The sequence below is a fragment of the Podarcis melisellensis genome (assembly GCF_964234715.1).
Source record: "Podarcis melisellensis genome assembly, chromosome: 14".
In the NCBI taxonomy this organism is placed as follows: Eukaryota; Metazoa; Chordata; class Lepidosauria; order Squamata; family Lacertidae; genus Podarcis; species Podarcis melisellensis.
The window spans coordinates 26,288,276-26,314,863 of NC_138546.1; the positions used below are offsets into that span (position 1 = coordinate 26,288,276).

The 26,588-nt window shown below is 45.9% G+C and overlaps 1 long non-coding RNA gene across 3 annotated transcripts; it reads right to left on the reverse strand.

The window, feature by feature from the left end:
- Positions 1–26,588, reverse strand: LOC309356966. Of its 3 annotated transcripts, XR_014162971.1 has the most exons (4): positions 26,481–26,588; positions 22,804–22,868; positions 7,487–7,616; positions 1–1,080 (listed from the first exon to the last, which is right to left on the reverse strand). It is a non-coding gene; the product is annotated as an uncharacterized lncRNA (long non-coding RNA). The 3 variants fall into 3 exon arrangements; XR_014162972.1 differs by lacking the exons at positions 22,804–22,868; positions 26,481–26,588 and adding an exon at positions 19,935–20,117; XR_014162973.1 differs by lacking the exons at positions 22,804–22,868; positions 26,481–26,588 and adding an exon at positions 14,540–14,811.

The following is a 26,588-nucleotide window of genomic DNA, read 5'->3' on the forward strand; positions in this document are numbered from 1 at the left end:
TAAATAATAAAATTTATCATTATCATTATTATTAAGCAGGATGTCCCTATTTTCATCAGATAAATGTTGGGATATGAGACATTTTCAAAGTCTCTGAGAAGGAGGAGAAAAAGCAGAAGCTTCTTTCTCAGGGGAGCAAAAATATCGAGAAATGAGAGGTCCTGTTTCAGCACAGCCCTGTTTGAAGGCATTTTTTCCCCAAATGGACCTTTCACTTCACACACAGAAGCCGAACTGTTTGCCAACATTCCGAGCCCGGCTCCTTCCTCCATCAAACAATATTCCTTGGCATCAAAAGCGGTTTGGTCAACAGCAGGAGGTGGCTCATTGGAGGCAGTAGCTGGTTTTTAGGTGATTCCATTTGGAAACATTTGCAGAACGCCTGCATGATTTGACATTTCACACGGCTGTGAAAGAGAGCAGATACCAGCCAGCTCTGGAGAAACTCATCTTGTTTACTTGACTGTATCTTTGGGGAAACAGCCATCAGGCAAACCCTTTTTTTTCCTGAGAGATGCGCAATCAGTTTTGTGTTTACTCGTGGAGCTGCTGTGCAAACACCCAGCAATGGATGAATTAAACAAACACGCAGCCTCCAAAGTCGACATAATCAGCTTAAATTCAGAGGGTAATTACAGGAGTCAAAAAAAGCTGCGCCACAGCAGAAAGACAGGTCATCGAGGAGCAACTCCAGTGTCGACAGAAATATAAGTCAGCTCTGAAAGATGACCTCGGGAGCTGCAATTAATGCCCCCCAACGGTTAACAGTTACAGAAACCCATAGTGCAAAGCGCTCCCGAGGAAAACAAACAGAAAAGTTGGCATCCGTCGAGGAATTTAAGCTTAAACCTACAAATTAAAAGCATCTCGAGAGCCAGGGCGGGACCCGAGAACATAATGTATTCCAGTCACTGGAAAGTCATTGACACAAAATTCAAAAGCGAAAAGCAAAAGCCATCTGTCAACAGCAGAGGTGATGCGAGAATCCTCATGGGCACCTGGGGAAACCAAGCCCTTCTTGTGTCAGCTACAGGGTTGTTGTTCTTTCTCTTTTCTGTTGACTTTTTCCTCGGCTGCGACCTGACAGGAAAGAGCCCGAAGGGGAGAAAAAGGAAGATTTAGAGAGAAGTGAACAGACAAGTGAACTCCGACAAAGTTGCCAAGGGCAACCGAGGTCTATTACAACCAAACACACACACACACACACACACTATTAAATTCTCACAAGGAAGAAAAAATAATCCTGGTTAAGATGGAGGGAAGATTAGGGGTGTCAAGAGGCTTGGGTGGTCTGGTTAGAGTCATAATTTATTTACTTTCATTTCATTTTATTGCATTTATTTCCCACCTACAATATATTCCTCCTTTCTTCCAAGGAGCTCAAAGTGGCGGACATAGTCCTCTCATGCCTCCTTCATCAGACCCTCCCAGTGTCCTTATTTTCCAGGAACGTCACGGTTTCTGATTTGATCCCGGAATGTCCCGCTTTTCCTTAGGACGTCCCTATTTTCAATGGAGAAATGTTGGAGGGTATGGAGTTATCTGACCCCTGAGCCATCTGAGGGCAATCCTGTACGGGGAAGTTTCTAAATGTTTACTGTTTTATTATGTTTTTCTATATGTTGGAAGCTGCCCAGAGTGGCTGTGCTATATGGGTGGGGTATAAATAGTAAAATTATCATGATGGAAGGGGACGTCCCTATTTTCATTGGAGAAATGTTGAAGGGTATGCTTTATTTTATCTCCACAACAGCCCTGCAAGGTAGGTTAGGCTGCAAGGGACAGTGACTGGCCCAAAGTCACACAGCAAGCTTCCTGGTCAAGTGGGGATTTGAACCCTGGTCTTTCCTAGGCCCTAGTTTGACACTTTAACTCCTACACTGCACCAGCTCTGTTTTATTGTTTATGTTACTTTTTTTTTTACTCTGAATTTTGTTCTAAACCCATCCCTTAGTTTCCATGAGCATCTCGACTGAAGTGGAAAAGGCAGCGTTGAAATTTCAAAACAAACATTAGAGAGACTCCTGGAGCCAGCCAGGCCTGAGGCTCTCTTCTTCAATGTGTGAAGAGCTGCGGGAGGCCCCCAGCCAGTCACGCCTGGCTCGGGAGATGATCCATTTGAACTTTTCCCCAGCAAGCCCATGATCTCAAACCCTCCCCAAACTCATATCAGTTCTGTTTGCAAGTGCATGGATAAGAGGAGGAGAGAGACCTGGCTGCAGGATCTAAACAGAACCCCTTTTAGTCAAGCATCCTAGTCTCACAGTGGCCCCATTCGCACGATACATTTAAAGGACTATGGTACCACTTTGAACAGTCATGGCTTTCCCCCAAAGGATTCTGGGAACTGTCAGGGCTAGTGTGGTGCATACTCCTCAACCATCCCGATTTCCCTGGCACACCCAGGAATTGCAGAAGCCATTCTGGCTTCTGATTGGATCCCAGAATGTCCCATTCCACCCCCCCCCCTCCAGCACCGCCTTCACTGCCAAACTTGGGGAAGAGGAGCAGCTGGCACTGGAGTTTGCTATGGTGCCATGCTCTCACACGAGTCAACGGCCTCCTGTGAGAGTGTGACACCAAAAGAAGTGCCTCCTGACTTTCAGACTAGGACCTGGGACAGTCGAGGGTTCAAACCCCACTCAAGCACGGAGCTCCCCTTGGGCCAGTCATTTACTCTCAGCCTAGCCTACCTCACAGGGTTGTTGAGGGGATTAAATGAGGGAAAGATTCATGAACATCACCTTGAGCTCCTTGGGGTGTTTGGGGGGGAGAGAAGTGGGGTGTTAAATAAATAAATAAATAAGTAAATAAATAAATAAATAAATAAATAAATAAATAACAAATAAGAGTGCTGAGAGTTGTCAGGAACCCCAATTCCACAGAGTGGTTCAACATTTGTTTCCTCTTCACTGGGAACTCTGGGAATTGTAGCACTGGGAGGAAGAATAGGGGGCCTCCTGACAACTTAACAAATTGCAGTTCCCAGAATTCCTTGGTTGGAAGCCATGACTGTTCAAAGTGATGCTTTAAGTGTGTAGTGTGAATGTAGCCACAGTGACCAGCCAGATGCCCACAGGAAGTCTCCACATAATTTAGACATCTTTATCATGTCCCCTCCTTACTTGACTGGAAGCTGCCTAGACTGGCTGGGGCAACCCAGTCAGATGGCCAGCATATAAATTATTATTAATGTTGTTGTTGCTGCTGCTGCTGCTGCTGTTGACTTCCCCTGCCCAAGCTACAAAGGCCCAAAGGTTGTGCTCTTTCTTCATGGGGGACTTGCTTCAGCCCTTTGACCATTCTGGTGTGAAGAAGAAGGCTTTCTTTCCCCACCTTATTTATGTATTCATATCCCACCTTTTCCTCCAAGGAGCTCAAGGTAGCACACCTGATTCTCCCCCTCCTCAGTTAATGTCCACAATGGCCCTGTGAAGTAAGTTAGGCTGAGAGAGGGAGGGTCTGGACCAAAGTCACCCAGTGAGCTTCATGTCCAAGTGGGGATTTGAACCTGGCTCTCCCACTTCCGACGCCAAGACTCTAACCACTACACCACACTGCCTTTCCGTCCTACCCTCATATACCTTTGCAACTCTTTTACCCAAATGAGCCTCAGCTTCCTCACCACCACATCCAATTCTGGCAACCCCTGATTTCAGCCATATTGCCAGAAATCCAACATAGGCAGAAAGGAGCGATCTGTATCTTACTGCAATGCAAACATTAACATGATTGCAGTTTGTTCCGATGGCACTGATATGATAGCGATACACATCTGAAACCGGTTCGTATTTGCAGAGTAGACGTGCCCTGGATCACAGCTCTGATCCTGGGAGACAGTGTTCTGTTCCACCAAAGGCAACCACTACTGACAATATATAGCCCCCGGGACAGTGATGGATATGTTTGTGTGATCCCACACAGGTTACACAACAAAAGCTTCAGAGAGAAACACAATTCCCTGGGGAAGAAAACCCCAACAAACGTGAACACCCTTTCATGCGTAAGCGGTGATGCCAGCAAACCTAGTATTTCCTCTCAGATATAAATCACAGCAGCCAAATTAAGTAATGGCTCTTTGCAATGAGAGTTCAAAGGGAAGGAAGCAACCTAATTATAAAGCAGCTGAGATTTACTGTTGGTTAATAAGAGCGTGTTCACGGATGCTCTGAGATCAATAGCTTTCACATGTTCTGCCTATCTTCCCCTCCCAAACTCCACATCTCAACAGCCAACTCTAGGCCGCAATTATTGCATCTGAAGTCTTTTCCCACCATGGAATGTGAGTTGTTTGTCTTGCGAGTCAGGCTGTGACGTCAGAGAGGGCATTTCATAAGCAAAAGCCAGCTTTCATAGAATCATAGATTTTGAAGGGACTCCAATCTAGTCCAACCCCCCAACAACAACAACACAGGAATCACTTCTAAAGAATCCCTGGCAGATGAGCACTCAACCTCTGTTGGAAAACCTTCAAGGTGACAAAGTCCACCACCTTCTGATGTAGTCCATTCCGCTGTCGAACGGCTCTTGCCTCCAGAAAGTTCTTCCTGAGATTTTGCCGGGATTTCCTTACTTGTCATTTGAGAGAGAGAACGGGATGCTTCCTGGCAGCCTCTGCCACTGCTGTCATCGTCGCTTGGGACAAGCGCTGGCTCATCCTCCTCCCTGAGCTCAGCACTTATGGCGCTGGCAGAGGAAACAGGGACACCCCAGGATCAAATCAGAAGTTGGAATGGCTTTCGTAATTCCGGTATTGTCCCTGGAAAATTGGGACACTTGGAGGGTATGCTACCCCTGCCCCCAATACCAATAATCATAATTCTTTCAGGAATTGTGACCAAAACAACCCAAATCTGCATTTTCTTTTTCTTTCTTTCTTTCTTTCTTTCTTTCTTTCTTTCTTTCTTTCTTTCTTTCTTTCTTTCTTTCTTTCTTTTTTCATGTGTGTCATTGAAGCACATTTCCTTTCTAAAATAAATAAATAAATATTTATTTAAATTTAAATTCATATTCATACTTATATTTAAATTCATTCCATGCCAATCTCAGAAGCCCCCCCCCCCCCTGCTTCCTGTGAATGGGGCCCACATGCAGCCAGATTGCAGATGCAGATTGACAGCTGAGATGCCTTGATGGCTGATGGCAACTTGGGCTGAGCCATAAGGAAGCTGCCAGCCTTTCACACTCCTCCCTCCCCTTCTGTTTCTCTTTCTCTCTCCGCCCCCCCACCCCCGCCTACCGGCACCCTCACTCCTTGAATGATGCTTGTCTCTCATCATCTCCTTCTATAAATAGCTCCAGGAAAGATTGCACATTTGCCGACTTGGGGCTTCTTCACTTTCTCAGGCAGGGAGGCTAAACATACCCGAGAGACGCCACTCAGAAGGCCTCTCGCCCGCTGCCAAGTTTCTCTCTCAGCAGGCACTCGTGCTGCTCCTGCCCATCAAGTCCCAACTTGGCAGCTGTGGGGTTGGCATCATTGCCAAGCCAGTTCTGCGAGGCGAGATGATGCCAGGGTGAGCTGTGCTTGCAGCCACCATCCCTGGAGTTCAGGCGCTGGAAGATGTGTAGAGATGCACAACGTCCTTCTTAAAATTCTTCTCTTCCTGGTTTCTGATTTTCCTAGTCAGTTTCGCCATTTCGGCATAGTCCATCATCTTCATCAGCCATTCCTCTCTGGGTGGAACTTTGTCTTCTTTTATAAAAGATTCTTGCATTGCATGAGACAGGACAAGATGACCCTAGTGGACCCTAGTGATTTTTTGATTCTACCCTATGGGACTTCTCTGCGTAGAACTTGGTTGGTTGGCTACAAGCCCAAACCAGAGAACCTCCAAAATCATTCCTGAACCTCCTGAGATCACGCTGACATGAAAACAATGGCGAGGCCATCTTGTGAGCCTGGAGAATCAATATTTGTCTTTCCCTCTGCCAGACCAGGCAGATTAAGAGTTTGTTGACATGTAAGCTGAGTGCAAACATCTTCACAAAAGGCTGACACTTCTTGATGGGGGAGAGAGCGTCCTTTGTCGATTTTTTTTACCCCATTTCCTTCTTCAGAAAGCAAACAGATGCTGGGCAGATGGCACCTCCTAATTGGCCTAAGAGAAGGGAGGCCACAGAGGGATGTCTGGAAGTTGCAAAACCTTTGTTTGCAAGCAACAGAAGTTCCTTGCTGGTGGTTGTTGTTTTTTTAAAAAGCATCTTCAGGAAAAGTGAAACCTCATATGCATGATTTGTTTATTAAATAACAACGATAACTTTAACCTCAAAGCAGTTTAAAAACCTCAAGGCTGATTTTATCTTGTTTTTAATTTCTGACTTTTATCTATAGGTTTCGGGTGTATTTTATGTCAACTGCTCAGAGCTTTTTACAATTTAAGCAGCATGCAAATTCTGTTAGATAAAATGAATGAATAAATGTCAAAGAAGCATTTCTTTTTTTGACGATGAATGTGGTGAAGGAAATCCCCACCACCCCATGATGTTATTTCAGGCTTCTAGTGCATTCCCATGTTGTTGGACTCTAATTCCCATCAGCCTCAGCCAGCATGGTCAGTCTCCATGGATGATGGGAGTTGTAGTCCAGCAACACCTGGATGGGGGAGAAATTCACAAGTTTGCTTGTGAAGAGGAAACTATCTAATTTGCATGTATGCAATATTAAAATGGAAACACAGCTATCCTTTAACAGCCCCAGTGCTCTGTGTTTTGCAATGCATTTCTCTAGTCAAGTAATGCGTGCAAAAATGCATACTCTTACTTAAAGTGTGCATAAAAATACATATAATTGTGAAGATAATATACAAAAATGCATTATTTTAGGAGAAATTGGGTGATATTCAACTAAGCTTTACTTAGCATAGACTCAATTAAGGTCTTAAATAAGTTAGGTCCATTAATTTCAACGAGTCTGCTCTGAGTAAAGCTGAGTTGAATTTCACCCAATATGCTTTGCAAAATAAAAAAAAAATGTATCTATTAGGCAGAATAGCATGTACATTCAAATATTGCAGGGGTTGGTCAAGATGACCCCTGAGGTCCCTTCCAACTCTACAACTTTATGATTTTATGAAATTTGCACTAAAACACTGGTTTTTAATGGGGATCTTTTTTAAAAAAAAATTAACTATTTGGCAATGTGAGGACCTGAATTTGAAGTCAGAAAAATGAGAAATAGAGAAAACTCAAATTGGACAGATTCAGGCATCCCTAATCCATAGGGATCAGACATTTGAAGGCAGCCCTGTATCGGGAAGTTTTTAATGTTTGATGTTTTAGTATGTAACATCTATGTATTCTGTGAGCCGCCCAGAGTGGCTGGGGAAACCCAGCCAGATGGGCGGTGTAAATAATAATAATAATAATAATAATAATAATAATAATAATAGAAGCGCGTCAATTGAATGCAGGGCAGTGCTTTAGCTGCCCAGAGCCATCAGCCCCTCCTTCTGCTTAGGGAACCCAGAAATGGCCAGTCACTCACTGGAAGCACAGTGGGAATTCACTGGGCTTGTTGGAGCAGAGGAGGAGCAGTGTGCCAGGCCTGCCATTTGCCTTCTTCAACTGAATGAGAGGAATTAAACAGTTACATGTTTTGATTAGACCACACCTGCCTGGGAAAAAGAAAAGAATTGTCATCTTCCTGGCTTGTTTCCAGGGCGTTGACGGGCGCCCTTTCTATCCGAAGAGGAAGCTACAGCCATCTTATGCATCTGAAGGTGGCAAAAGCGCCAGCATTGACTCAGGCTGTTTGTTGAATGGGTAAGAGGAGGAGAGAGCCCAAGGAGCCTTGTTTGTTTTATAGCTGCATCAAAGAAGGTTTTGGCACCCAAAGGAAGATTTTGACTTCCTTAGAAGCACAGCCACTGTTCGCAGGAGCAGCTCCAGATATAGAGAGCATCAGTCAAATGAGCACATGCTCCTTTGGAATGCTAACTGGAGAGGCGAGTGTGAATTCAGATGCAGCAACTGGTGCTGTCCTCCCCCAAGTCAAGTTGTATCGGGTCCTTGAATAGGCATGGGACTGGCTTTGGAAAATGGGAGTTTTAGTTCAGATCAATAGGGCAAGCAAACTTAATCTACGCTGCTCTGCAGAATGCCCTCTCTCCCCATGAGACTCCTCAAGGAGAAATGCTGGAGAATTCAGTGAAAACAGAAATGGGAACAGAAATTGTCAATATTCGCTTATTCGTCCCCCATCCAGAATGGAAATCAGCCCAGTAAAGACTGGATGGTTGTTGCTTCCAATCCACAAATAGTGGATTGCTACAATGAGATAAATGGCCAGTCACTCTCAGCCTAGCCTCAGCCTAGCCTACTTCGCAAGGTTGTTGTGATGATAAAACGGGGCAAGGGAGAACCATGCAACCACCTTGAGCTACTTGAAGGAAAGGTGGGATATTAATACAGTGGTACCTCAGGTTACAGACGCTTCAGGTTACAGACACTTCAGGTTACAGACTCCGCTAACCCAGAAATAGCACCTCGGGTTAAGAACTTTGCTTCAGGATGAGAACACAAATCGTGCTCTGGCGGCGCGGCAGCAGCAGGAGGCCCCATTAGCTAAAGTGGTACCTCAGGTTAAGAGCAGTTTCAGGTTAAGAACGGACCTCCAGAACGAATTAAGTTCTTAACCCGAGGTACCACTGTATAGCAAATGCAATAAATGAAATGGGGAAAAAATGCCTGCAACTGCTCTCGATCTGGCACCCATGGTTCTGGCCCAATGTAGGCTATGCACCTAGGTATTCCTCTTTATCCCAATAAGTCACAGCAAACCAGGTGATACCCCTTGACCCCTATCCAACAGCTCCCATGCAAGGAAATGAGCTACCACTGAACAAGTAGAAGGTGTGCGCTTCCTAGCCGTAGACTCCACCTCACCTCGCCCTGATCCTGCATCCTCCATCCCCGACATTTGGGTGGAAAGCGGAAGCTCACCGCAGCTCTGCAAGCATCTCCTGACTGCCTGTCACCCCACCAGGCAGCATTATCATCATCCTTAAATTTATTACTCACCCTTCACCAGCAGGTCCCAGGACAGGTTAAAATTTAAAATTCAGAATGAAAAGCCATAGAAACATAGGTTACACAAACCATTTCCATCCCAGCTGCTCCTAAGAAGAACTGTAACTTTTAAGAACCAGTGCCTAAGCTTGCATTTCCCCCCTTCTCCCTCCCCATCCCTTTTTCCTTATGTGTCGTGTCTGCTTGGGGCACTGTGGGTTAAACCATGGAGCCTAGGACTTGCCAATCAGAAGGTCGACGGTTCGAATCCCCGCGACGGGGTGAGCTCCCATTGCTCGGTCCCTGCTCCTGCCAACCTAGCAGTTTGAAAGCACAAAGTGCAAGTAGATAAATATGTACCGCTCCAGCGGGAAGGTAAATGGCGTTTCCGTGCGCTGCTCTGGTTCGCCAGAAGCGGCTTAGTCATGCTGGCCACATGACCCGGAAGCTGTACGCCGGCTCCCTCTGCCAATAAACCCCAGAGTAGGCCACAACTGGACCTAATGGTCAGGGGTCCCTTTACCTTTAACTACACACAGCACACACAGCCGCCCTGTACCTGCCATCCTGCTGGGCCCGGGAGCAAGCCCAATTTCACAGCACATTTGTCTGTCCCTCTCCTGGAAACTGACCCCAATGCGCTCGCAGCCTCTCTTTCCTCTTTCCCAACCCACGACTCATTTCTGCCTCTCGAAATGGTGTTCAGAAATTCATACGGTAATTTACAATGAAGACATTGGCGCGGTGACATTTACAGCAGACCTTGCACTCATTAAGACAACCTCATTGCCTCATTAATTCCATTTTTCAGAAATTATGTTCCTATTTATGCACCGCGGCTGTGCCTCCTGCATTTCATATCGCGCTCCTCTCTGCCGGGGAAAGCAGCACCTCCGAGATCCCTCCCGATAAGCAATCCCAGTGACCTAGAAGCAAAACAATTATTTTTCTGCCTCTGCCACTCGTTCCCACTCACCCACTCGAGATAAATAAAATTAATGCAACGGCGTCTGCCACAGGGGCTTCGTTATTCCAAACAGCCTCCGACTCCTGCCATAATTGCACCGTAAATGAGCTTCCTCGGTGACAAGGCCACCGCGCTGGAATTCTGAAGCTGAAATGTGTACATTTGTAGAGCTGCTGATTCACACACGTGTGTGTAAGACTGAATATCGGGAAGCTTGGCAGCCCTTCTGCCACCCATATGGGGACCCAGGGAACAATGTGTCAGATGGGCATAGAATCATAGACATGTGGAGTTGGAAGGGACCCCCAAAGGACATCTAGTCTAACCCCCTGCAATGCAGGAATCACAGCTCAAGAATCCCCATCTAAACTCTGTTTAAAAACTTCCAACGAAGAGGTGACTCCACTGTCAAACAGCTCTTCCTAATGCTTAGTTGGAATCTCCTTTCTTGTCATTTGTTTCTGTTGGTACTGGCCATGATGCCCAGGCTCTTCCTCCACAGTTGGAATCATGGAATCATAGATTTTTCGAGTTGGAAGGGACCATGAAGGTCATCTAGTCCAACCCCCTGAAATACAGGAATCTTTTGCCCGATGTGGGGCTCGAACCCACAACCCTGAGATTCAGAGTCTCGTGTTCTACCAAGCAAGCGATGCTCCTGATTAACAGTTGCTGGAAACCGCAACAGGGGAGAGGGTTCTTGTGTTCGAATCCTGGTTTCGGGTTTCCCACAGGCATCTGGTTGACCACTGTGAGAACAGGATGCTGGACAAGATGCCCGTTGGCCTGATCCTGCAGGCTCTTATGAAAGCATGGGAACCAGTCTTGATCTTAAATATACTTGCTTAACAACAACAAAAAACACAGCCTGTTTTTAACCCTGACAGAGAGCATTTGCTGAGCAAGAGAATTCTGAGCTTCCCTTTTCACGAAATTTCCAAGTGGCCTGTCTGGTGACAAAAGCACACAGCTCCTCATAGCTACGCAAATAGCAACTCTTTGTTTGCGCTGTTTGCTCAGCTAATATTGACTCTCCAGTCCAACACGGCTGCCATTGAGTTGGGCTATTCACCATGATGTTTGACTAGCATTAGAACAGGGCTGCGATAACACAGAGCACAACAGGGAAACCAATCCATCAGGCCCATGTAGGATATGGTGCCATAATGGTCCTTAGGATGGGGGGGGGGTGAGAGCGGTACAGCATGGGGATGGGACTTGCTCAAGTATAGTTGTTGGGTTTCATGCTGGCATGGATGCTCCCCGCTAGTTCAAACAACCACAGGTTGTGGTGACACCCTGCTTACCCAAGCAACACAAACAACCAGAAATCGACACACACTATTAGCCACAACCAATATCTATCCTCAGGGCCGATGACGGGGAGGGTGTGGGTGGGGAGACAGACAGTACAGATTACTGGAACAAGCAGTCCAGAAGGAGGCTTTGAACCCCAAGACCTTCTATATGCTTTCAGACCTTCCAAGTGTCCCTATTTTCCAGGGACAGTCCCAGATTTACAGAAGCCATCCCAGTTTTTGATTTGATCCAGGAATGTCCCACATTACCTTACTGCGTCCTATTTTCATCGGAGAAATGTTGGAGGGTATAGAGTTATCTGACTCCTGAGCCATCTGAAGGCAGCCCTATACAGTGGTACCTTGGGTTAAGAACTTAATTCGTTCCGGAGGTCCATTCTTGACCCAAAACTGTTCTTAACCTGAAGCACCACTTCAGCTAATGGGGCCTCCTGCTGCCACCGCGCCGCCGGAGCACAATTTCTGTTCTCATCCTGAAGCAAAGTTCTTAACCCAAGGTACTATTTCTGGGTTAGCAGAGTCTGTAACCTGAAGCGTCTGTAACCTGAAGCGTCTGTAACCCAAGGTACCAATGTATAGGGAAGGTTCTTTTAACATTTAATGTTTTATTATGTTTTTGTACATGTTGGAAGCCACCCAGAGTGGCTGGGCCAATGCAGTCACATGGGGGGTATAAATAGTATCATCATCACCATCATCATCAACATCTCTATTTTCATCAGAGAAATATTGGAGGGTATGTTATGTAATTCTTAACAAAATATATACAGTTCCAAAGGCTCGCTCCTCCGCTGTCTCCCGAGACAGATGAATGTCAACCAACAATGTTGACACCAGCTGGGAGTGGCTTTCCAGGATTTCCATTGGATGCTTTTCCCAGCCACTTTCCCTGGAGATGCCAGGAACCAAATCTGGGATGTTCTCCATGCAAAGCAGAGGCTCCATGGACGGAGAGAAGAGAATCTCCCTTCCCAAGCACTGTAGATTAGAGACCACATATTTGTAGGTTATTTAGCGGCAAAGTAGCAATCACTGCATTACTCTATTTGGATTCATTTGACGGCACTGGGCCTGTCAATAATGTTTGTGCACTTCAATATTTCATGGCTGAAAGCCCCGCTGATTTAAACAGGGTTCACTTCTGAATAAATAAGCAATACATTTGGACTGCCATAAAACCTAGTAAGATTTTGGGAGCCTCTGGGCTTCCTTATTTATTTGGATCGCCCAGCAGTGGCAACATTTCCTGGCTTCAGGGGGAATGAGGGGCATTGCTAAGAAATAGGTCGAGTAAACAGATAGCCGGGATTCCTGTGTTGCAAGGGGCTGGACTAAATGGCCCTTGGGGCGCCTCTCAACTCTACGATTCTAATAAATAAATGTGCTTGCCAGCATTTGGAAAGGGCATGGCTGGAATAAATAATGGCCCACCACTCTAAGTTGGTGGATGGGGAGATGTTCACTGTACACATATTCTTCTTCCTATCACTGCAGATCCCCAACCCCCTCCACGCGAACCATTCTGATGCTATCAGAAGTACAACAATCTTTTCTTCCAATAAAGAAGGAGCATGAAGCTGGGGGTGGGGAGGGCAAAAAGCCATCATTTTTCATCTAGCGCCACCTTCTGTTTGAATTTAAGTATTGGCTTTTGGGGGGACCAAGAGAATCTCCACAGTTTTACCAGTGAGGTGTGAGCGCCTGCTGGTCCCCTCCTGGCCAATTTTTGGTCGCAGCGGCAGCACTGAGTCCCATTCTAATAGAATATTGAACAACTATCATGTCTCCTCAACACAAGAATTTGCACATATTCTTCCCGCCCCTCCTCCCATGCGCCGACTAAATTTATTCTAGGGGTTCCCCCAAACCTCCAGAGCAAATCTGGGAAGGGCACAGGGGGAGGAGAAGGGGAAGTTCCATTGCACAAGCAGAAATCCTTGAGATGATGGGATACACTAGCTGGATACTGCCCACTGTGTTCTAAAATGGTTATAACCCCCACCCTGGGACAATTGAATGAGCTGTGTAGTTCATTGTGTGAGCTTGGGCCAATTGCTGTCTCTTAGTCTAACCTACCTCACATGGCTGTTGTAAGGATAAAATGAGGAGGAGGGGAAGTTATGTTTGCCATCTTGGGCTCTTTGAGGAGAAGGTTGAATATAAATGTAATACAGTGGTACCTCGGGCTAAGAACTTAATTCGTTCTGGAGGTCCGTTCTTAACCTGAAACTGTTCTTAACCTGAAGCACCACTTTAGCTAATGGGGCCTCCTGCTGCCATTGTGCCACTGCTGTTCTCATCCTGAAGCAAAGTTCTTAACCCGAGGTACTATTTCTGGGTTAGCGGAGTCTGTAACCTGAAGCGTCTGTAACCCGAAGTACCACTGTATAATATAGATTTTTTTGGACTACAGTTCCCATCATCCCTGACCACTGGTCCTGTAACTAGGGATGATGGGAGTTGCAGTCCAAAAGTAGCTGGAGACCTAAGTTTAGGAAACACTGGACTAAATAACTTTATGATGGTAAGAACTCCTTGACAGTGAAGCAGACTCCCTCAGAAGGTGGTGGACTCTCCTTCACTGGAGGTTTTTCAGCTGGAGGTTGGATAGCTGTTCTGTCATGGATGCTTTAGTTAAAACCCCTGCATTGCGGGGCGTTAAACAACCCCTGGTGTCTCTGCAGTTCTATGATTCAACCTGTTTGCCTCCTGCTGATTTTACCTTCCCTACAAAATTTAAGAGGGTGATCACAGAGCAGTTCAAGTTCTGGCATTTAGACACGAGGGGAAGAAAACAGCTGGCTGGGACTGATGGAAGCCTCAGCCCAAAACATCTGGCGAGCACCAGCTTGGGGGAGGCTACTGTTCAGGTATCCCTTCTTTCCTCTCTCCATCCGTGTCAGACCCAATTAAGGGATCTTTTCCTTGTGAAAATGACTGTTTGATGCCCCTTTCAGCGAAAGGCTCCTTCCCTGTGAAGAAAAGCTTTTAAAATACTTCTGACATTTATCTCAAAAGGAGATTTATTTGATTACCAAAACGTGATATATTAAACACACACACATACACACACCTCTTGGCAGATCATTATCTGGCCCAGTTCTTCCTGGGTTTTCCTTTTCTTGGCAAAACATAATGAATTAAACATGAACTGAGCTGCTAGAAGCACGCTCTCTCTCTCTCTCTCTCTCTCTCTGAACAAACCTCCAGCAAAAATAAAAAAAATGATATAATAAAGAAATACCTTTACAAGACAAGCAGTATTGTCATCCTTAGGGGGGCTGTGAGATATAATCGCTTTGACGCAAGCCGAGCTCCAGGAGGGATATTGAAAAGGCACGGAAGAAATGTTAAGAACTTAAAAGGGGGCAAGGAGGAAGAAAGCCGAAGACTGAAGCACAGCCTGTAAACAAGTCATGGAATCATAGAACTGTGGAGTTGAAAGGGACACCCAGGAGTCATCTAGTCCAACCCCCTGCAATGCAGGAATCACAAGTCAAGAATTCCTGACAGGTGGACACCACCTCCAATGAATCATCTTGTGATTGATTATGTAGGGCAAGGCTTACCTGGAACTCTCCCCCCCCCCAATATTTTATTCAAGTTGGCACCCCTGGACTCCCAAGGCAGACCATGGAGCACTTTGTCCCTTGCAAGATGTGTGCATGGGTCTTGTAGTGTCGTGCTGTTCCCATTCCACAGTAATGACATCAGTGGGTTTATGGGTCTGTAGCCTGCATAAACATCACCTGAAACAAACATCAGGCAAAGGTGAGCCTGTGGGGTTGGGTGTGTACATGGCTGACTCAATGGAGTCCTTTTTCTTGCCCTTTTTCATTATTGCCTATGGTAACAGATAACAACCCCTGTATTTATGCAAATCACCTCCCCCAGTCCTTTCTTCTCCTCTTTAAAAGGTGGCAATAAAAATGCGGGTTGTTTTTTCCCCTTCTTCTTTTTTTTTGCCCCTTCCGTTAACTGAAATCATACATTCTGTTTGCCCAGAGTTAACCATTAAGCGAGGACAATTCTGTGTACAAAACGTCTGCTCAGATGCATTTTACGCTTTAAAAAAAACCCACGCCAAACCCAATGACACACAAAGAGTTAGTAAAAGTTGGGCAAATATTGGCTTTGGCAGAGTTTGCTGTTTGTATCAGGAAACTGATTGGTGTTATTGATTGACAGATGGGACCCAATGTTTAGAAAGCCCGCCGCCCCGCCCCCCTCGGATTCTCTGAGGTGTTTGGGCAAACAGGGGCCTAATGCTGGGCAAACAGAGCGATTGCAAGGAGAGCTGCCTGGGGTGTTAGCAGAGCAAACTAGAGGGCTGTGCAAACAGCTCGGAAGGAATGTGGACAACCTTCACGTAACCTTTGATGTAGCCACTGATCCTTCGCAAGGTGGAGGGGGAAAAAGTTTGAACAGGGAGCGGAATTTGAGAGGGATCAGTAAGGCAGCAAACACCCAGAGCATGCAAATGTTATCCGGGTGAGCTGGCAGTGGAGGGCTCCGTGGAATTTATCTTCCTCCAAATCCTTAAATCCATGAAGCAATAAAAATTAACTGAGGCTTCCTGAGAGACTCCCCACCTCCCTGAGTCATCTCGGTGTTAACATAGCTACATGAGAAGAGCCTGCTGGATCAGGCCAGTGTCCCATCTAGTCCAGCTTCATGCTCTCACATTGGCCAACCAGGTGCCTGTTGTAAACAAAATCTGCCCTTATTCCCTTCTGGGGGACACAAGAGCCCTTATAGAGTCCTTTGTTTTGTTTTGTTTTTTGATAAATTTTTTATTGAAATTTTCCATTAAAAACACCAAACATATCCATTTACATATCACATAATTTATCTTATTTGGACCTCCCTCAACTTCTCTGACAATCATTCGTAGTTCAAATCCTATCTTCACATTCCTTTATTTCAATATTTCCATTAAATTTTTTATTTCTATTCTTGTTTGCCTTTTGGTAATATTTCCTTATATTTTCACAAAGCTTCTTTAAAACACACTAGCGTTGTACAATCCTCACATATATTTTTCAAATACTCCGTAAATTTCCCCCAGTCCTCAAAAAATCTTTGGTCTTTTTGGTATCTAATTTTCCCAGTTAATTTGTCCAGTTCTGCATAATCTGTTAATTTTGTCCTCCATTCTTCCAAGGTCGGAACCTCTTCTTGTAGGTTTTCCATCGGTAGGAGAAAATAACAGAGGCCAACCAGAGAATATTGAGAAGCAAAGCAGCTAGTAAGCCTGATCTTTATTGAACTGATGCAACACGCAGGAGAAAGGAGGACCCAGAACAAATTGCCCTGTAGCCCAAGACCACCCCACAAAACATCATACATACATCACAGAAGTAGCCCAAGACCACCCCCACAAACATCAGGTTCTTCTTACGTCCTTAAGAAAAGCTACTTTCCAATTGCCACCCACTCAAATTTGAGCAGACCCTGCAGACCTGCCCCAGCAGTCCCAACCCAAGGGAAGCGAGTCCAGCAGGGGATGCAGCACACCAGTGGTGACAGTGAGCAGGGGGTGCACTACAGACATTAGGATTAGCTCACGCGTGCAGGAAAATTGCCAGGGGCTGTAAGTTTAAAGTCCCATTTTCTGGGAAGAGAATGGCTCAGGGGTAGAGCATCTATCTGTCCTGAATAGAAGGTTGCAGTTTCAATCGCTGGCATCTCCATTTTCAGAAGACCTCTTAAGGCATCGTACATTCTTGGTCTTCATCCTGAGCTTACAGATAGGCTGCGTTTTAAATGGAAGGGTTGCATTTTGCGCTCATTATAGCTTGCTCTTGCTAACAACCGTATTTGCAGTGCAGAGATTAGCCGGGCCTTGTTGTGTGGATAGCAAAGTTAATCATTGTGAGGGAGGAAGAGAGAAGAGCGGGCAAAGAGCAGCTTGAGGCCAGCGCCTGGATTACCTGAAATGTCAGGGTTGCGTTTAACTAGGAAAAGCTTGATGGTCCTCTTATCCTTTCAGAAATTGCAGGGGATAAACATTGCAATGCAGATAGCGAAAGAGATCTCCAGTGAGAATGAGGCAGATTAGTCAAGAGGTTAACATTTAAATGAATAATCGTTGAGATAGTGGATAGGTCTCCTTTTTTTTCAGGGCTAGGAGCCAGTACAAAAAGAGCCTGCTGGATCAGGCCAATGGCCCATCTAGTGGGGGGGGGCTGTGACCAGATGCCTGTGGGAAGCCTGCAAGCAGGATCTGTGCACAAGAACCCTCTCCCTTCCTGTGACTCAGGAGCATTGCTGCCTCTTACTGTAGAGGCTGAGCATAGCCATTGTGGTGAGTAGCCATCAATAGCCCTCTCTTCCATGAATTTGTCTAATCCTCTTTTAAAGCCATCTAAGTTGGTGGCCATCACTGCCTCCTGTGGCAGTGAGTTCCATAGTTTAATTGTGTGCTCTTCACCTCTCAAAGAGTTACTGAAATGAGGAGTGGAGGAAGGAAGGTGGTCCCTTATTGAAATCTACTAAACTAATTTCAGATTTCAGCCAAATCCCACCCTTCAAACAACAACAACGACATTACACAAATTCAATAGCTTGCAGGAGTGTTGTTAGGAAAGTGGTGCAGGGTCCCTGGAGGTGGAAAACAGATCTGACCCACATGTGTGTAATTAACATAAGAAAATGTGGGTACATAGATTCAAAAGGCAGGGCTCTGCACACTCTCTCGGGTGAGAGAGCCTCCAGCAGAGTAAAAAATCACTTTCAGAGTGGAAAATAGGTTTGCATATCCCACTTAGTCTGCTTTAAAGCTCTTGTCTCTCTCCCTTTACCCCTCTTGTAATGACCAGACCACACACTGTTAAGTAAGCTTTAAATGCTTAACTTACTAAATCCAAAGGTCTGGTTCATGAGAACACAGGTAGATTGCTCTTGTTTTGGTGCTAAAACAAGGACAGATTACAACGGGTCAAGATAATGTTTGAAGAACCAAGAATGCGATGATGGCATTGGAAGATTTTAAACAAATGTCAGACAGTCATCTGTCAAGGATTCTTTAGCTGCAATTCATTGCATCGTAGAGGAGATTGGACTGGATGAGCCTTGACGTTCCTTCCAACTCAACTACGGTTCTCGGATCTTAAAGACTGACAAATGTATTTTGCCGTGTGGTCCCATGTCCCAGCAGCCACTTCCGAGTGTTTCTTGGGGGTGGGGCAAGATCTTCCTTAACCAACCCCTCCCACGCTGCCCCGAACTTAGGAGGCACAAGCCAGACAGGTTCAGATGCCGTCAAAGCCAGTCGAGATGGATGAAGGCATACAATATCATCACATGGTCCCATTGTCCAAATAGCATTCAAATTGAAATTATCTGATCGTAATCCGAGGGATCTGTTTATGAAACATGCCGTGGGAGATGTGTGTGCAGAGTGTGTGTGTGTCAGTGGAAACAGAGGCTCCGTGGTAGCATGATGCCCCCTAGACAATGAACATGGGAAAAGCACGGTCTGCATTGTCACAGTGGATTAATAAGTGACTTATATGTACGTTGAACCATTCATCAAACCCGCCGGCCAGCCATTGTATTGACTCCAAAGCAAACAGACGGTTTACTCAACAGAACACCGTTACTCCTGTTAAGAGGGATAATGACATTTTAAGCACATTGTGTCCAGCCTTGGGCACTTTACCTCTTGACTACAGCTACTGTGGAAAGGAGCCTTTGGATTTTGCTGATATGGCTGGCAAAGACTCCCTCCCCTCTCCTGCAATGCTCTTTGGTTTGTTTGTTTATCTGCACGATATTCCTTTTTTTTTCCCAGTGGGGAAAAAATGGGAAACTGGTTGAAACTGAAATTCACAGATGCCAAGAACAGAAAAACAAACAAATTCAGGCACTGATTCTTAATAAGCTACATAATATATCCTATGAATCTTTTTAAGGCTGTGGTAACTGATGAAGACCCTCAGGGAACAACGGTGTAAATACTCATTCCCCAGCCCTTAAATGTCACCAGAATTCATTATAATTCCAGATTTGAGATCACTTTCACTCATTTTTAAGGAACATTTAAATCTTGGAATTCATCCCCCTGTGCCTGCAGTTTATCCCAAGATTTGGGGATTGGGTGTCTTTGAACCCTTTTTGTCCTCGGGGCTATTATGGGAGTGATGGATGGGGGAGAAACCCAAGCCCTCCTGGATCAAGAGGGCAGCCTGTTTGCTCTCTGTCAGCAGCATGTTAAAAGCCACGGCCCCCCCGGAAGGCCCGTCTTGCCGATACGATGTTAAGCCAACATCCTGTCCACATATAGAATTACAGGGCACTTTATATCGGAGCAACAGAGTTCACCCTGTGTTCCCCGAGCTCAGTTTCCCAGCCTCCCATCTCCTTTTCAAAGGCACAGAGATAAATGCAGGATGCAACAGGGACTGGGAGTATTCACGCAAAAGAGGACGACGCTTAAGAAATTCGTTACATTAACATATTGTTATGAATATTGTCTTTAGAAGCACAACATTCTGAAAAATCCCTCTTGTTGTTTTTTTTTTTAAAAAAAAAACTGTTCTCCATCAATTAATGGGAAAAGAAACTGCCTTCCAAAATGATCAAAAGGGAAAAAACATTTCAGTGAAATTCTCATCGGTGGGGTACCTCACGCTTACCTTGCTTTTGAGGTGACCAAGGAAGGAGTTGTGAGGATGGGTGAGACCAAAGTTTGATGAAGTCTGCATTTAAATGAGAGGTGATCTAATCTGCCTAATTATGCAAATCAAAACACCTTCCTTCAAAAGTCACAATTCTTTGAATTTTGCAACGCAGTTCTTCAGTCAAACAATGCGTAGGGAAATGCATCTACCAGAATAAAACGCATATACATATTAGTGAAAATATCAGCATGCACTATACCAGGAGAAATTGTTTTGCAAAAAATGCACACAGTAAACAAAATTGCATACAAATCAGGAGAAATTCGTGCTAAAAGAATGAATAACTTCCATGAGAACTTACCGTTTATTGGCCTGATCCAGCAGGCTATGCTTATGTTATTATGATGGGGAAGCACCAGGCATAGGGCTTGATATGTACCATTTTCCAAATGCCCAATAATAACACAGTGGTACCTCGGGTTACATAGACTTCAGGTTACAGACTCCACTAACCCAGAAATATTACCTCAGGTTAAGAACTTTGCTTCAGGATGAGAACAGAAATCGCGCAGTAGACGCACGGCTCAGCGGCATTAGATAAAGTTGTGCTTCAGGTTAAGAACAGTTTCAGGTTAAGAACAGACCTCCGGAACGAATTAAGTACTTAACCCGAGGTACCACTGTACAGAGGTAGTCTCCACTGTGATAGCAGGGCCAGGGTGGGAGAGTGCTAGAGCTCTGTCAGTTAGATAGATAGATAGATTCTTTATTGTCATTACACAAGTGCAACATTGCACAAGTGCAACGAAATTGGATGCCATCCCTTAAAAAACAACAAAAGCAAAACAACAACAACAACCAAACAAACCACATTCCAGCCACACCCACACCCACACCCATCAAACTCCCAGGTCACACTATCGAGTTACAGCATTCAAAAAGGCCACAGCTCTTGGATAGAAACTATTTTTCAGTCTATTTGTCCTTGACTTGATGTTTCTATATCTCCTGCCAGAAGGCAGTAGTGCAAACAGACTGTATCCCGGGTGAGATGAATCCTGCAGGATGTTGTTTGCTTTCCTAAGACAACGGGAACCGTACAGTTCTTCCAAAGATGGGAGAGGATGACCAATAATCCTTTGGGCTGTGGTTATGACCTTCTGGAGCACCTTCTTCTCCCTAGCTGTACAACTGGAGAACCAAGCACAAATACAGTATGTGAGAATGCTCTCTATGGAGCCTCGGTAGAAGGACACCAGCAGTCTCTCACTCAGATTGTTCTTCTTTAAAAGTCTGAGGAAATAAATTCTCTGCTGGGCCTTCTTCACCAGAGCAGTGGTATTTGCGCTCCAAGTCATGCCCTGATCGATAGTCACTCCCAAAAACCTGAATTCCGCCACCCTCTCCACCCGTTCCCCGTTGATATACAAGGGCTGAATGTCCGCCTTTTTTTTCCTGTAATCCACCACCAATTCCTTGGTCTTAGCCGTATTAAGAGCCAGATTGTTCTCTCCACACCAAAAGTTAAAGGTTCATTCTGTGCTCAGATGCATAAACTCAAAGAATTCTGCTATAAATCTGCTTAAAGATAATGTATTCGTGAGACAAGAGATGTGTGTTTGCGTGTGTGCATGAGAGAGAGAGAGTGGAGCTCTGAGTAGCTCTTGCCATCCCTAACCCATAAAGAACAGTCCCTAACACCCAGCTGGCAGGCTGTGGACAGTGATTTCCTGATGACAGACCCTTGTCAGAGAGAGACCGGCCTTTGATCACTTTCCAAAATGGCTGTCACAGCCTCAGAAGAAGGCCTGACTGTGGCCTTTCCCAACCCGGGTCCTTGATAATCCCCTCCATTAGGCCCTCCAATCTCCCTTGTCCTGGGTTACCCATTAGCTGCTTGTATTTCAGAGTGCTCAAGCAGGCCGGCCATTGCTGCCCAAAGAGTATTTGCAACCAATCCCTCAGGCCTCTCTCTGGTGCCATTAGCAGCGGCTTTCATGACAGCTGCGGGGAACAGGTGCTTGGCTATTATATTTAGCTGCCAAACCCAATTATGTCTGTGAAGAGAGTGGCAGCACCCTGAACACCAAAGAGGCAGGGAATAAAGACTCCCACTGGCCTCAGAGAATCCTGGAAACTGTAGTTTAAGGGTGCTGGGAATTGTAGCTCTGTGAGGGGCAAAGTACAGTCCCCAGGATCCTTGGGTATGTGGACTTTAGACATATGGTGTGTGCACAGCCTGGGATCCTTGCAAGAAATGGTTGCTCAGTTCATACATATGGCTGTTGATCAGCTGTGTTTTGAGCACCAGGCAGGGTATTCTCACCTCTGCTTCTGAGATAATGTTGGCATATGCTTTCCAAGTGGCAAGGGGCCTGAGCGAAGAAGGCCCCGCTTGTCCGCAGACATGTACATGTTGTGACTCAATCCTCATCGCTACTTAGCATCACAGAATTGTAGAGCTGAAGGGGGCTCAAAGGGTCATCTACTTCGCCCCCTACAATACTTGGGGGGAGAGTGCCAGCGAGCAAGCCAACAGCGAAGGGGTGAAAAGATGCCCATCAATGAAGTCTAAGACAAGGGACTTCCTGCATTGCAGGGGGTCAGGCTAGATGACCCCTCAGATCTCTCCCAACCCTACCTTTTTACAAGTCCATGATTTCTGCCCTTCCCATCCCTATGCCACAGTTTCCAGCAAGCAAATGCCCATCTTCTAGCATTTCCTAAGCAGCCATTCCAATATCCATTTAGGGTTCTTCCTGCTGTTGGTATATTCACCCCACTCCCACTCTGTGCCTGACAGGCCAATTCTCTCACACATCATGCCCAAAGCCCCAGGGGAAAGCTAAGTTATTTCTTTTCTTTTCTTGGTGGTGCTACTCACAACAGAAGCCGTCAATTGCTCATGCCCAGATCTTCTCCCGGCTTAATCTTTTAAGTGTTTGGGTTCTGCAAAGGAGTCGGAGAATTCAGCACTTAACACCTTAAGAGGAAAGAGAACTGCAGGATGGCTTTCCACCCCCTCCATTGGAAAGTCTATTTAAGCGGTGTTGACACCCACAGCTGAAAGATGAGATTGAGGCTGGGAAATGGAAACAAGCTGGGAGAGGGGGGTCTTATTATGGGCTACCAAGCCAGACATCTTAACAGCTACTCTCTAAGAAAACATTTGCCCACCTGGCATCTTACAGATGTTTTGGACTTCATTTCCCATCAGCCCCCTTCTGTTGACATCACCGTCATAATCATTTTTAGCATTTATATCCCACCTTCTCCTCCAAGGACCTCAAGGTGGCCTCCACAGTTCAACACATTTAATCCCCACAACAACCCTGTGAAGTAGGTCAGGCTGAGAGGCCCAAGCTCACCCAGAGAGCTACATGGCCCAGTGGGAAGATTTGAACCCTGGTCTCCAACATTCTAGACACACTGCCTCTCTTTTTCAAGACCTTCCGGATGCAGCACTGTTTCATGAGGGAGTTGAGGAAACAGTCAGCCCAATTTGGCTCAGGGTGAGACGCCCGCCCGCCCACGGCACTCTATAGAAGGCACAAGGTTTGTTTTATTTATTACAGTGGTACCTCGGGTTAAGTACTTAATTCGTTCTGGAGGTCTGTTCTTAACCTGAAACTGTTCTTCACCTGAGGTACCACCTTAGCTAATGGGGCCTCCCGCTGCTGCTGCACCGCTGCTGCACGATTTCTGTTCTCATCCTGAAGCAAAGTTCTTAACTCGAGGTACTATTTCTGGGTTAGTGGAGTCTGTAACCTGAAGCGTATGTAACCTGAAGCGTATGTAATCTGAGGTACCACTGTATTATATTCATATCCCACCGTTTCTCCAAGGAGCTCAAGGCAGCGTGTACACACTTCAACCATTTACTGTATCTGCACAACAACTTTGTGAGGTAAATTAGGCACAGAATAGAATCATAGAACCGTAGACTTGTAAGGGGCCTTGAGGGTCCATCTAGTCCAACCCTCTGCAATGCAGGAATGTTTCACCCAATGTGTGGCTCAAACTCATGACACCTGGGATTAAAAGTCTCATACTCTACTGACTGGGCTAGAGATAGCATGAAGCCCAGGGTGGACTTGGTGGCTGTGAGGGGAATTTGAACCCAGGTCTCCCAGGCCCACCACACAGGTTCTCCTGCAGAGCCTGGAGGGTGCTGTATGAAGTCTAAAATGGGCATACAGTGGTACCTCAGGTTAAGTACTTAATTCCTTCCGGAGGTCCGTTCTTAACCTGAAACTGTTCTTAACCTGAAGCACCACTTTAGCTAATGGGGCCCCCTGCTGCTGTCGTGCCGCTGGAGCACGATTTGTGTTCTCATCCTGAAGCAAAGTTCTTAACCTGAGGTAATATTTCTGAGTTAGCTTCAGGCTGTAACCTGAAGCGTATGTAACCTGAAGCGTATGTAACCCGAGGTACCACTGTATATAGGAAGCTGCGGAGTCCTCTGGAGTCAGGCCTATCTAGCTCAGTATTGCCTGCACTGACTGGCAGAGGCTCTCCAGGGTTTGAGACGAGGGATCTCTGCCAACCCCACCTAGAAATGGCATCAGGGATTGAACCTTCTTCATATCAAGCCGATGCTCTCCCACCAAACTGCAGCCCTTCCCCGTGCTTGGCACTCAAGAACAGGGTTGTGTTGCCAATGATTTTTGTCATATTGGGAGGGAGGCTTAGGAAAGGAAGAAGAATTCCTTTTGGTTTGGTTTTGTCACTGTCTGAAATGGTTCAAATATTTCTGGGGCGCATATTCCTGCCTTCGGGAAGAGTATTTATATAAGAATGCATATTTATGAGACTGTCATAGATCAAGAATACTTTTCTTTTTTTTTAAGGGAGATGCAATTATCTTCTAAAAGTTTAGCTTTATTTTCATGCTAATGAACACGTCGGGTTTTCTTCTTTTTCTTTTTTTTTTTCCAAGACAGCTAATTGGCTTTGTGCTTTATCCGCCAGCCTTGGCTGCCTCATTAAGGGCGCCTCAATTTGCACGTAAGCAAATTCAAAAGGAAGCTTCTTTGCTTCAGGTGGATGTGTGCGCTCACTTCCAAGGGACGGACACACACACACACACACACACCAGTAAAAATATAATGCTTCCCAAGCACTTCCCACCCCTCTGAAAAGCAAATTATTTTTGAAGGAGCTCACAGGAACCTCTCACTGCCAACCAGAAGATGTAAATGAAGCAGACTCATTAACACACACCAGAAACCCAACCAGAGGCCATAGGAGAGCCAGTGGTGGTGTAGTGGTTAGATTGGTTAGTATGAAATGGGGGAGAGGAGGACCATTGGAAGTGGTGTCACAACACTTTGGTCCTCTGCAGTTTCAGAACCATCTTCAAAGGCAGCCCTACATATAACGCCTAGAGCCCAGGCCCAACAGTTAATCTGCCAAGACTGAATTCTGCCTAGACTCTGTAGGTCAGCTCTCTGAAATCTGCCCATCATTCTCGCTGCAGCCTCCTGGCAGAATTGATGAGAGCCAGTGTAGCGTAGTGGTTAGAGTCTTGAACAGGGACCTCGGAGACCAGGGTTCAAATCCTCACTTGGCCCTGAAGCTCATTGGGTGACCCTTGGGCCAGTCACTGCCTCTCAGCCTAATCTACCTCACAGGGTTGCTGTGAGGATTAAATGAGGAGGGGAAGAACCAAAGGTGGGATAGAAATGTGAAGAAGAAGAAGAAGAAAGTGTCTTCATTGCCTTAGAGCAGGGGTGTCAAACTAAAATTCATCGGGGGCCGCATCAGCAGTTTGGTCACCCTCAAAGGGCCGGTTGTATCTGTAGGAGGTTTCCTGAATGCATGTAAAGTGGAGGTTTCCTGTGTAGAACGGCCGGCGCCGCTAGAGGGCAGACGTTCTCTGGCTTGTAGGCTGCCGCGCATACGCTGAAGAGGCGGCTTTCTTGTGTCAAAAAAAAAAAGCGAGAATAAAAGGTGAAGGCTGGTGGCCAGCGGCGGCTACATGGGCCACATGAAGAGGTCTGGTGGGCCGGATTCGGCCCGCGGGCCTTGTGTTTGACACCCGTGCCTTAGAGGATCAAGGTCACATGGAGATATTCCACTGAGCTTTCATCTCCCAGGGTCTCTGCCTGTGCAGAATTTTTCAAAAACAGAGAGGTTTGCTTTGCCATGAACTAGGGTTGCCATATTTACAAAAAGTAAAATTCCTGAACTTTTTTTTTAAAGAAGCCCCCAAATTTGTTGCGCTTCCTTGGGGAAACCTATCCCAAAAATAGTGATTCAAAGCTTTTTGAGCTGCTTCCACTGCTTTTTCCATCACTTCACCACACATCCGGGTTTCCCCTGACATTTTGCCGATTCAGCAAAATTCCTGACGCCATTTTTACACCCGAAACCCAGGTCACGTCAGGCAAAGCCTACATGAACATAATTTCCTACAGAGAAGCAAAACAAGTGTGTCGTCACAGTCTTTCCTCACTGGCTCTTTAGGGACAAGCTGCCGCATACCGAGCCAGACCATTGGTCAGTACTGTTCCACACCGACTGGGCAGTAGCTCTCCAATGGGTCCTCCCTAGTCCTACCTTGTGATGCCATCGGAGATGGGACCTTCTTATACTGGTACATGCCATCTCAATCTCCGAGTGGCGAGAGAACGCAGGGGCTCCAGCCACTTACCCAGGTTCAGTTTC